Source organism: Mercenaria mercenaria, chromosome 18 (genome assembly GCF_021730395.1).
Source record: "Mercenaria mercenaria strain notata chromosome 18, MADL_Memer_1, whole genome shotgun sequence".
Taxonomy (NCBI): Eukaryota; Metazoa; Mollusca; class Bivalvia; order Venerida; family Veneridae; genus Mercenaria; species Mercenaria mercenaria.
This window is the reverse complement of record NC_069378.1, coordinates 45324498-45335173: the sequence shown is the minus strand read 5'-3', so window position 1 is coordinate 45335173 and position 10676 is coordinate 45324498.

Here is a 10676-nt window from a genome sequence, read left to right as displayed (position 1 = left end):
GCTGAAACTCTCGTGAGACATTAGCCGCAGCCACAAGAGCTAAATTATATGAAATATCCATGTTTATTATATACACACAGCAAAAGTTCTAACTCCACACTTTTGAAATATAGATATTTTTCTTGCTATAACCGGTTATATACACATATGTCATCTGCTAAGGACCTACGTATTGTTCTACAGATAATCGATATTATTATGTTAAACAAATGCCCTCTCCTTCATTGATTTCCACCGTGCACGTTCATTACGTGCTTTTCATGTTTAAATAACTACCAGTCGCTCTAAACAGTCCAATATATGTGTATATGAAATCTGTGTAATCAGTTTACAGTGAAAAACATAAAAGTATTCGCCGGATGACGTTAGATGAGAAAGGGTGCGCCGTCGGAATGGTCCAGGGTGGCATATCAAAACGAGAGGTACACGCTTAAACAACATGTTTCATATGAAATAATATTCGAAAACTAATTGAAACGAAAATAACATTAATATTCGTGTGTTACCGTGGTGTTCAATGTCTCCTGACTTGAACCCCATTGAACACCTATGGGATGAACTTGGGAGAGTTTGAGACCTGTTCCTCGCAATCTCCATGAACTGCAAAATGCTGTTGTAAGAACATGGAATGCCATTCCACAGGGGCGTATTCGACCGTTCATTCTATTCATGCGTTCCAGGTCTGCACCCGTTATTAATGCTGTCAGAGGGCCCATGGGATACTAAGATCTCGGATTGTGTGACTTTTCATTTTGGGGTTGTACTGTTCAAATTGTTCAACTTTCAATAAATTTGCCATTTTACGCAATTGTTTCATGAATTACTTTTATTAAACATTTGATCTATATAGTATCCAAATTTTGTTGAAATATGTCCAAAGGTTAGCGAGATATATCCAAAATTGTACGTGTGGAGTTAGATCTTTTGCTGAGTTTATTTCAGATAGTTTGATGTAGTGGTAAAGGCAGCGTTGATAATTTTTCAGCAAATCTTGAGATAAACTTGACTTCAACCCATGACATTGAAATCAGTCTTCAACAAGTGGCGTGTAATTAGTTTCCAATTACCTGTAAGACAATATTTTTAAATCTGACATGCATATGAAGTGCATTTGTAACATTTATCATTTTGGTCTATAATAATATCTAACTAACTTACAAAACTTATTAATCAGTTCTTTACTAAAATCATCAAATATTCTAATACAGAGTTTTCTTGTACTGATATTTTATTTATCTCAAATGTAAATCTGTATAAAACAGTTTCAAATTGTTATTTGGTCATTATGCCATCAGGTATCAAGAAAATATTTCTCTCATCAGTATTTCAAGGTTAATCTAGCCATGTTTATACACCTGATAAGTCTTTGTGTGTGTACATGTGCAACCGATTGTTACATAATAGGCTGACACAGGGCTTCAGAATTAGTTTCTTTTTGTGTTTTTGTGGTCGGCAAGTTCTACGTCTATCATGAACAGAGCAGAAGAGAATGTTGACCTTGAAAATTAGAGTATAAATGAAATGTTTTATTGATAATATGGAGAAGTCTATATAGATTCTATTAAGAACTATATTTTTACCAATTATATCATAATGTATTAGAATATAATAGACTAAAAGAGGATAAGGCTTTCAAATACATAATAATTGGAAACTAACAAGCAAAATGCGATGAATTGATATCCCCCACCGAATGGGTTTGTGTTGAGGACTGGCAAAGAAATATATCCGGCAAAAAGTTAAGGATGTTACTAAGAATCAAATAATTTCTTTACATTTGAGCTTAAAGGAACAGAAGGGGCCTCCGTGGCCGAGCGGTTAAGGTCGCTGACTTCAGATCACTTGCCCCTCATCGATGTGGGTTCGAGCCTCACTCAGGGCTTTGAATTCTTCATGTGAGAAAGCCATCCAGCTGGCTAACGGAAGGTCGGTGGTTCTACCCAGGTGCCCGGTCGTGATGAAATAATGCACGGAGGGGCACCTGGGGTCTTCCTCCACCATCATAGCTGCAAAGTCGCCATATGACCTATAATTGTGCCGACGTTAAACCCAACAAAATAAATAAATAAATATAGGAACAGAAGTCCTTAACAGAGCAAAATCAAGTAAGAAATCTGAAACGTGGATGGTGACTGGGGTGAGAGTAAATAATGATGGGCGTACTAAAACTTCGCTAATGAATAATAAATATAGATGAAATATAAAAAATGAGGGAAAAAAATGTAAGGGGTGATGGGTGCATGATCGTGGTGTGGTGCGGTGACTGGGTAGAAGAGCGAGGTGGGGGAGGGTATTTTGATAAATATTCATGGAATGTTTAAGATTTAAGAAAAGGAAAAATGAAAAAAAATGTAGAGTGGGAATGGGGAGGGGGAGGGGGGTGACATGGGCGGTGGAAGTGACCGGGTGTGACTACAAAATTTCATATGTTGATAATAAATGTTCATGGGAAAAATAAAAGAAGTTTAATGAAATTCTACCAATTGGTTAGTTTGTTATGTACTGTACAGATATGCAGAGTTTTAAATAATTAAAGGGCAATAACTCTGAAGTTACTAAACTGATCCTGACGAAATTGAAATCACATAATGATGATCTTAAGTTAATTTAAGTTTCATAGTACTAGATCAAATATGTCACACGTTCTGAAGCAGAAATTGCCATATCTATAGTACCCTATATAGTTAACACTAGAAACTTCTAAAGGCCATAACACAGGTGTTACTTTGGAAATCTGACTGGAACTAGACGGGCCGTATTTCCCTCTTGTGGAGAACATATATATGAAGTTTAAGAATAAAATATTCCAAATCACTTCCTAGGTATGGCTCCGGTCGGTCGGACGGACGCAAAGACGGACGCATGGTTGGACGAACGGATGGAAAGACTGACGAACGACGCCAAAAATATATCCCTCCGCCTTCGGTGGGGGACAATAAAACGCGGCATGTTTTATCTCAATTTGGTCTGTAAGTTTTATCTTGAAATTAAAAATATCACAATACGTCTTCTTTTGAGTAGAGAGTTTATTGATACATATGCCACATTGCAGGTCCAAGCAGAAGATCAATTAAATTATTCACGTTTTTCATCGTCTGCTAACTATTTTTGTCTCCAGTTCCCGGTAGTTATTTTACCGCGTTTTCTGCTTGCAATTCACGATTTTCTCGTGTTTTCAGTGTACTATATAAGTGATTGTTAACTGATATTCTTCACTCGAGGTATTGTCCGTAAGTATTGACCTGGCACTCATTAATCTTCGCTAATATTTTCGGGCGTTTTCGTTAATTTACGCAATATTAGTATCCTGAAAGTATCTACATTACTAAAATAACATGTGAAGTTAATCAATGACATGGTGGCGTAGAGGTAAGGTGTCTGACTTCGACGCACGTTACCACGGGTTCGAAATCTCTTTAATTGGGTTTTTTTTCTATTTAATGTATTGTAATGTTATCGTTTATATGATTTAGGCTAATGTATCATATTTCATGAATTTTAATTCTTTTCTCTTGTACTTTTCTTTTTACTGGAACGCTGGTGATAGGTAATTTGTCTTTTTATCTAAGATGCTTTTAAAACAATTTGATTCCACTTTTTACAACGGGTAAATATGTTTACTCTTAATAAATGAACCATAAATCTCACGATACGTTTGATCAAATGAGTAGTAAGTCTGCATATAAAATCTGGGGGAAAAAAAGATATGGTCAGACGTAGGACTCGAACCCACTATCCTGATATTGGCAGGTAAACGCTTTGTCCGCACAGCTACCTGCACATGTGACACTATATCAGTTAGGAATTATACATGTTATATTTAGTTATATCGCTATTTATATTCGGATACCGAAAATTAATTTACGGAAATATACGGAATATTCATGAGTGCCAGGTCAATACTTACGGACAATAGAATATTTGACAGCATAACAAGTATTTTGATTATTTGTTTATTCCATCCCACCCACCCTTACAGACATTAAAATTTTTCTTAATAGTTATTGCTGCTGGCTTGTAGCAGTATTCGAATATTAAAGGCAGGTTTGACTTTTTGATTGTGATTTAAAGAAGATTAATCATTTAGTACTAGAGAGATTCCTCAGGCCAGACATTACGTCTCCTTTATGTTCTGATAGAAAATAAGGTTCACACTACGTACCTTATATTTCAAGGGTCTTTAGACCTGAACAGTTCCTTGATAATTACTATTGAGTATTCATGTTTTACTAGAACTTTAAAGGCAGATATACATTTAACATTATATGAGAACATTTGAATTCTTCATGCCAGACTCGGTATCTACATTTAGAAAAGTGACATTCACAAGTACGCATTTAATTCTATATCAATATATTTTATGCTGTTTTTCCCCATGCAATGTTATCCTTTCGTTATCAAATGTAAATTGCCGTTATCCTCTTTTGAGCTAGTTTTCATTTTATATTGATTTTACCTTGAAAGGATGTTATGTTTTACACATTGCACATTTTTTCTTATTTTGTGATTGTTCAACGAAGCTGAGAGAGACCAGAATGGCCATCTTAAATGCTGTTTAACTATTCCAGATTAGATGAGTTCAAGTTATTACATTTGGTTCATTCGGGACCTAATAGAAAACACATTTTTATAGTTTAGATTTTCATGTACATCTGATTATACGTTTGCCTTAAATGTTGATAGTATGTTTTCAGGCTGAGTGGTGTACAAAGATAAAGATAATCACATTTACCCCACTTCTACTGGTCGATCATCACCACATCGCACAACATCGTACTAACTGATATTTGCAATACAAATATATTCGTATTTTTTGTACATTGGAATGCTGTCAAATACTAAGACCTGTATCCTATATTTTGTTTGTTGTTTTTGTAGTTAGGAACATGAAATTAGTGAATAATTGATTTACTCACGACAAAGAGTGAGTAAAGTGGTATTATTGCTGATTCAAGAAGTATTTTTCCAGCACAAAACACGCTTAAAAAAGATTTAGTTTTCGTTTTCAATTATATCCCCTGTTGCAACTTCATCTAAACATCGACAAGTGACTTTAACTAGTGTATGTTTACATAAAATGAACAGTAATATTTGTAATGTGTTTACGAGTTGGATACACATTGGGTGGTGACGAGGTTTTTATTCTGACAGATTATTTTTCTTGCATACCGTATTTTACAAATAAAATAATAAATATAACAAGTAGAAATACATTCCTAGGAACACACTTTCTTATAGTAGAGTACGTACACAAAGCGCGGGAAATTAACGTCTGTAAGCAAAAAGGACGTCATGACGTTTCAGTGATGCACAATAAAAAAAAATCTATTTTAGTCGGTTGTAAGAGCTCATGAATTAGAGTATATGTTTATATGGTACAGTCTTGCCGAATTAAAAAAGATCTTATCTTATCTTATCTTATCTTAGTTATATCGTTTGTAGCGTAAAGGTATGCTCATGCCCCAAAATAACCGCTTTTTTTAATCGAGACATATACTATAAGGAACGGAGAGAAACTATCAAGGTACCTGATTTTTTCGCATTTTACATATAGGTAGGGGGCCAATAGGGTCTACCATGCACAAACCCCCCACCCCGCTAGACTTTTTTTCATAGGTACCAAATTATTCGGCAGGACCAACTCTTTCGAAATAAAAAAAAAAATCCCATGAAAAAACTCTTTTCAACTATATAAGATTTCACTGTGTCCATGGCAACCGCTTATTTTTGGAAAATACGACCATATAGACGTTAGTCAGTCATATCTTGGTCAGTTTTGGTGATAAAACAATAAACAATGGTGTCAAAATGGAGCTAAGACATTTTTATTTTAATTAACTAATTTGCATATTCATGAATATTAATGAGAATGTTACAAAATGACAAAATTTTATTAGAAAATAATATTTTTTTAAAGTTTTATATCAATTTAAATGAACCAAACAGTTTTGATCTGATTTGAAAGTCTCTTAGTGTTTTCTTCAATAGTATTTATAGTTAACTTTTTTACTCCAAATTAGGTATGTTTAGTTAATTTGCATAATATTAACCATAAACCCAAGCAACATCTCAGGAAACAAGATACCATTAAAATTTAATAAAATTTTTTAATTAAATGTTATCAATGAAATAACTATAATGGGAGCTATATTCTTTGGAAATGAAATTTTAACACCTTTTTGGAGAAGGAATCAGTATTTAAAATACTTTACACATGCTACGTTACCATTTCAATAACTGTGTTATGTTACATCAATTATTTAGAAAATATAGATCAGACAGCTTTGATCTAGTGTTAATGTATCTCAGTGTTTTCTAGAATAGTATTTTATTACAGTTACTGTGAAGGGAAATAATTTTTCTACATTAGGTAATTTAGCAAATTTGCTTGAATTAATCTATGATGAAACAGACATCTCAGAAAACAAATTATAAATAAAACTGAACAACATGATGAACTAAACTGTGATCAATAAGCTTGTGTTATTTGAGCTTAAGCACATGAAAATATAATGTAAACACTTATTTGAAGGAGGAATCTGTTTGTAACATACTTACATGTAACACATGTTACGTTACCATTCAAGTAATCTTGTTTAATTGTATCGTAGAGGAATATTTAGTCATCAAGTTGTTAAACACTTCTACAAAATAGTACAACTCCATACTTTCCAAGCAATGAGATTTTTTCCATAACGGCCCTTTAAAGTACGTTACCAATGTACTTTGCTGTATTTAGAAATATATATGAAGAAATCTGAACCATTGATTTAATATTATGATATCATGGATTTGTTAAAACTTAAAAGTATTAATTCTAACATTTTTTCTTCACTTTTGACAACAAAGAAATTATCTGAAACATTCATTACACATTCAACGTTCATTTTTTCATTTTGAATCTATCAGTTTAATCATACTAATATCTATTTCTTAAATATGTTCTTCTTTTATTTGATTGTTTCAATATTGTTGTCAATAATTACATTTTACGTAGATAATATATTTTTATGTATATATTCTGTATATATTAATTATGTATACATCCCTGCAAACATTCATACACTGATAGTAGGGTTACAATCTGGGGCTTCCTTTCATGGAAATATTTAATGGAATATTTATCTCGTTTTGTGTTATTCTGAAGTGCATCAATGCAGCTATTTACGTGAGAAATAAAGCATTTTGTTTTTTAGTTTCAGAAACACATGAATTGTATTGAGATATTCATTGGCTTATTGATGAAATACTCACTGTTGTAAAGCTGCACTGATCAAAAACTAAAAAACAAAATGAAATTTCAGGTACTTCAAATAATCTTTAGATTTAAACTGATAAAATTGGAAAAAGCAGTCAAGAATGTGAATGATATTAAGTCTATGAAAACCAAATTGTTAGGAAAACGATCACATAATGCTATTTAAAACTGACAGAAAGATACTATGTGCTGTATGAACGACACTAATGAGTTGCTGAAAACATTTTGAAATAGACTTTAAGAAGATCCTTTTGAAGCAAAGATCGCAACCGAGCAAATAAATAGCAACCTCTTTTGGATCATGGCTGTTTATGAGAGGTTAATGAAATGTGAAAACACTTTACGGCCACTAGCACTGGCTTAAGAGGAATTCTAAATTGTTTTTTAAGCTCATCCTTTTGAAGCATATATAACAATACAATCGAGCAAAATAATAGCTGACTTGATTTGATTATGTCTGTTCGTAAGATGTAGTGAAATGTGAAACTGCCCTCATACCCATAGCACTAGCTTAAACAGTTTTCTGTTATAGTGAAATTTTATGGATTACTTAAAATTTGAACTTAAAATGAGATGAAATGTCTGAAAAATATGGAATGCATAAATTATGAGGCATTAGTGTTACAAGAATCAAATTGTGCATGTCTTAATTAATATGTTACTTACGATGTTTTCACTTTAATGTTACCTAATATAGCATATTTGCTCTCTTGTTGGTTATCTGTTATGAATAATATGTTGCTTTATAGCATATCATTCATAAATTAGAAAGCAAATTACAAAAGCAGATCATAGGCTCTCAAAATCACTTTATTTTTATGAATGGAATTTGATTACACTTTGATTCTGAAGCAATTTGTATAATGCTCTCGAGTTTCTTGCTACAGTTTGAACGTTTGACAAAGAGAGGTAATGCCTTTGTCATAACCTTTGGTATGTAACTTAATTGATAATCAAACGTTTTTGTTATGATTGATGCATTGTTACTCTTAGTAGTGTTTTTCTTAATGTTACGGTAAATTAAGGAATATTCCAACACATAATATAATTTAGTCCTTGTCTGTACAATTTAGAATACCAACAAATATTTTGTACATTCTGTCATTCTTGTAAGTGTTTCAAAATGACTACAATAGTCTTCTTTATTTCATATGTTTAAATTTAAGTTTTATATATTTCTTATATCTTGATTTGGTATCACTAAAACAATTTTGTCCAGCTGGGTTTAGTTTTAAATCTAAAGATTTACTTTGAATACCAGCATAATTTCATTTGTTTATTAGTTTTGGTTTAGCACAACTTTGCAAAAGAAATTCAGTCATGTAATGTTGAGCAGTTAACCTAACAAGTGTCCATGGATTCTGTACTGGAACTACTCAGTTCTCTGCAGGCAAGTGCTAAGTTCTCCGTATTGTACAGGTGGGTGTAAGTCTACTTCTACTAAGCTGACCTTAGATTTAACATAAAAATGCTGCTTTTTTAATGTCAATATCTTAGCTCCATTTTGACACCATTTTTATTGTTTTATCACCAAAACTGGCCAAGATATGACTGATTATCCTCTATATTGTCGTACTTTCCGAAAATGAACGGTTGCCATAGAAACGGTGAAATCTTATATAGCTGAAAAGAGTTTTTTTATGGGAACATTTTTTATTTTGAAAAAGTTGGTCCTGCCGAACAATTTGGTACCTATGAACAAAAGTCGGGGGTGGGGGTGCATAGTAGACCTCATTGGCCCCCGTACTAATAATGATAGCTCTCCTTGTTAGAGGTAATAAAGAATCTATCTAGCTAGTTGTCATTAACAGCGTGAGAGACATGGGTTTTGCCGGCATTGGTAAAATCATCGGAAAAGCAAGTTCGGTGTGCAAGAAAACGTTTCCTTTCTGTAGAGTTACATGACGGCCTATGGTTAAGGTTAAAAAGTCGTGTCATGTGATATTCTGATAATTTATAAAACGAGACACAATATATTGTTTCCAATATTTTTTTCCCCACACAGTCAAGAAAAAGAAAAAATATAACTTTTAGCATACTGAACAGTAATTCTGATAATTATTTGCGTTGATTCTGATTATTTGATAATATAGGAGTTTCCAAGAGTATGCTGCATTTGACTAAAGTTGTTTATTGTGTGAATATACGATATGTTAATTTGTATTTCTAAACTGTAGCTTTTGGTTTACAAACAACTCACTCATGGAAAATGCTAGTTTCCATTTGTTCGGGGGCAACTGAAAATATGTTATGTTAAAAACGCAGGAAGAGCAAAGCAAATATATGTCTCAAAGTTGAAAAAGCTTCAACCGTCGATAGGTCGTATCTCATTACTGAAATCATTTCCGGACAGATAACTGTTAGTACAACAAACTTAAACACACATAACACACACTGAACTAAAGGGAGTAGACGAAGAAATCTGGATACTGTTTTATCAATTTGTAGGGCAAACATTTCCGTACGATACTGCCGCCCAGATTCCGAGAAAACCGCCCAAGTTGATAGCAGATTCCGCCTATTATAATCCAGGTAAATACTACATGCAAGAATGCGAAGCGAAATATGCAAAGTTTCATAGGCAGAAGCCAGGAAAAAATCCAACAAAATGTCGTCTTGAGAGTTCATTAATAGACTTAAAGTCTTCCTAAGCAAACCATTTGGTTAATGGAATAATTTACGAGATACCAGTGGGGTCTGCAAAAGCTATTTAGTTAACAATGCTATTTTAAGTTGTATGCTAATATTGTATTACACTTAGAATAGCAGTTTCGTATTTTGTAAAATGCCTAGTACAAATACGTGTGATAAGTGCGTACAACTTAATGCGTATCCAGAATTACTCGTCTAGAGTAAAAGTACAGAAAAGACACAAATGTTTTTTCAATTTCAACTGACTCGTTCTTGAGAAAATATTCGACGACCGGTCGTTAAGATACCCATAAAATTCTTAAAGTATGAATGTATAGAATGAGCAATAATTCTAAACAGCACTTATCTAAAATAAAAAGGTTTAAGCATTCTGTTGCTGGAAATAGATTCTAGAAATTAAAATATTATAATATATTTTAATTCCTGAATAATAAAGCATCAAAAACAAAATAGTATTTACTATTATCATAGAATGTTCTTGTTGTAACTGACCACATATTGCTAGAGTGCTTACCGGTTCAATTTAGTTAAAAATCTGTTATGACTCCTTTATTTCATAAACATTTCACCTATAAAATCGTCACAAGCATGATCGCGAGAACTGCAGTGACGCTGAAACCAGGAGCTGATGCTAGGCTGCGAAAGTCGGAAGAAACAGTCACTAAACAGTTGTCGACTCTGTTTGAGCAGGTGTTTCATTGTAAACTGAATGAACGACAAGCATGTAGCTTGCAATTGTTCCCATGGCGAGAGTTTTACCAGTGGA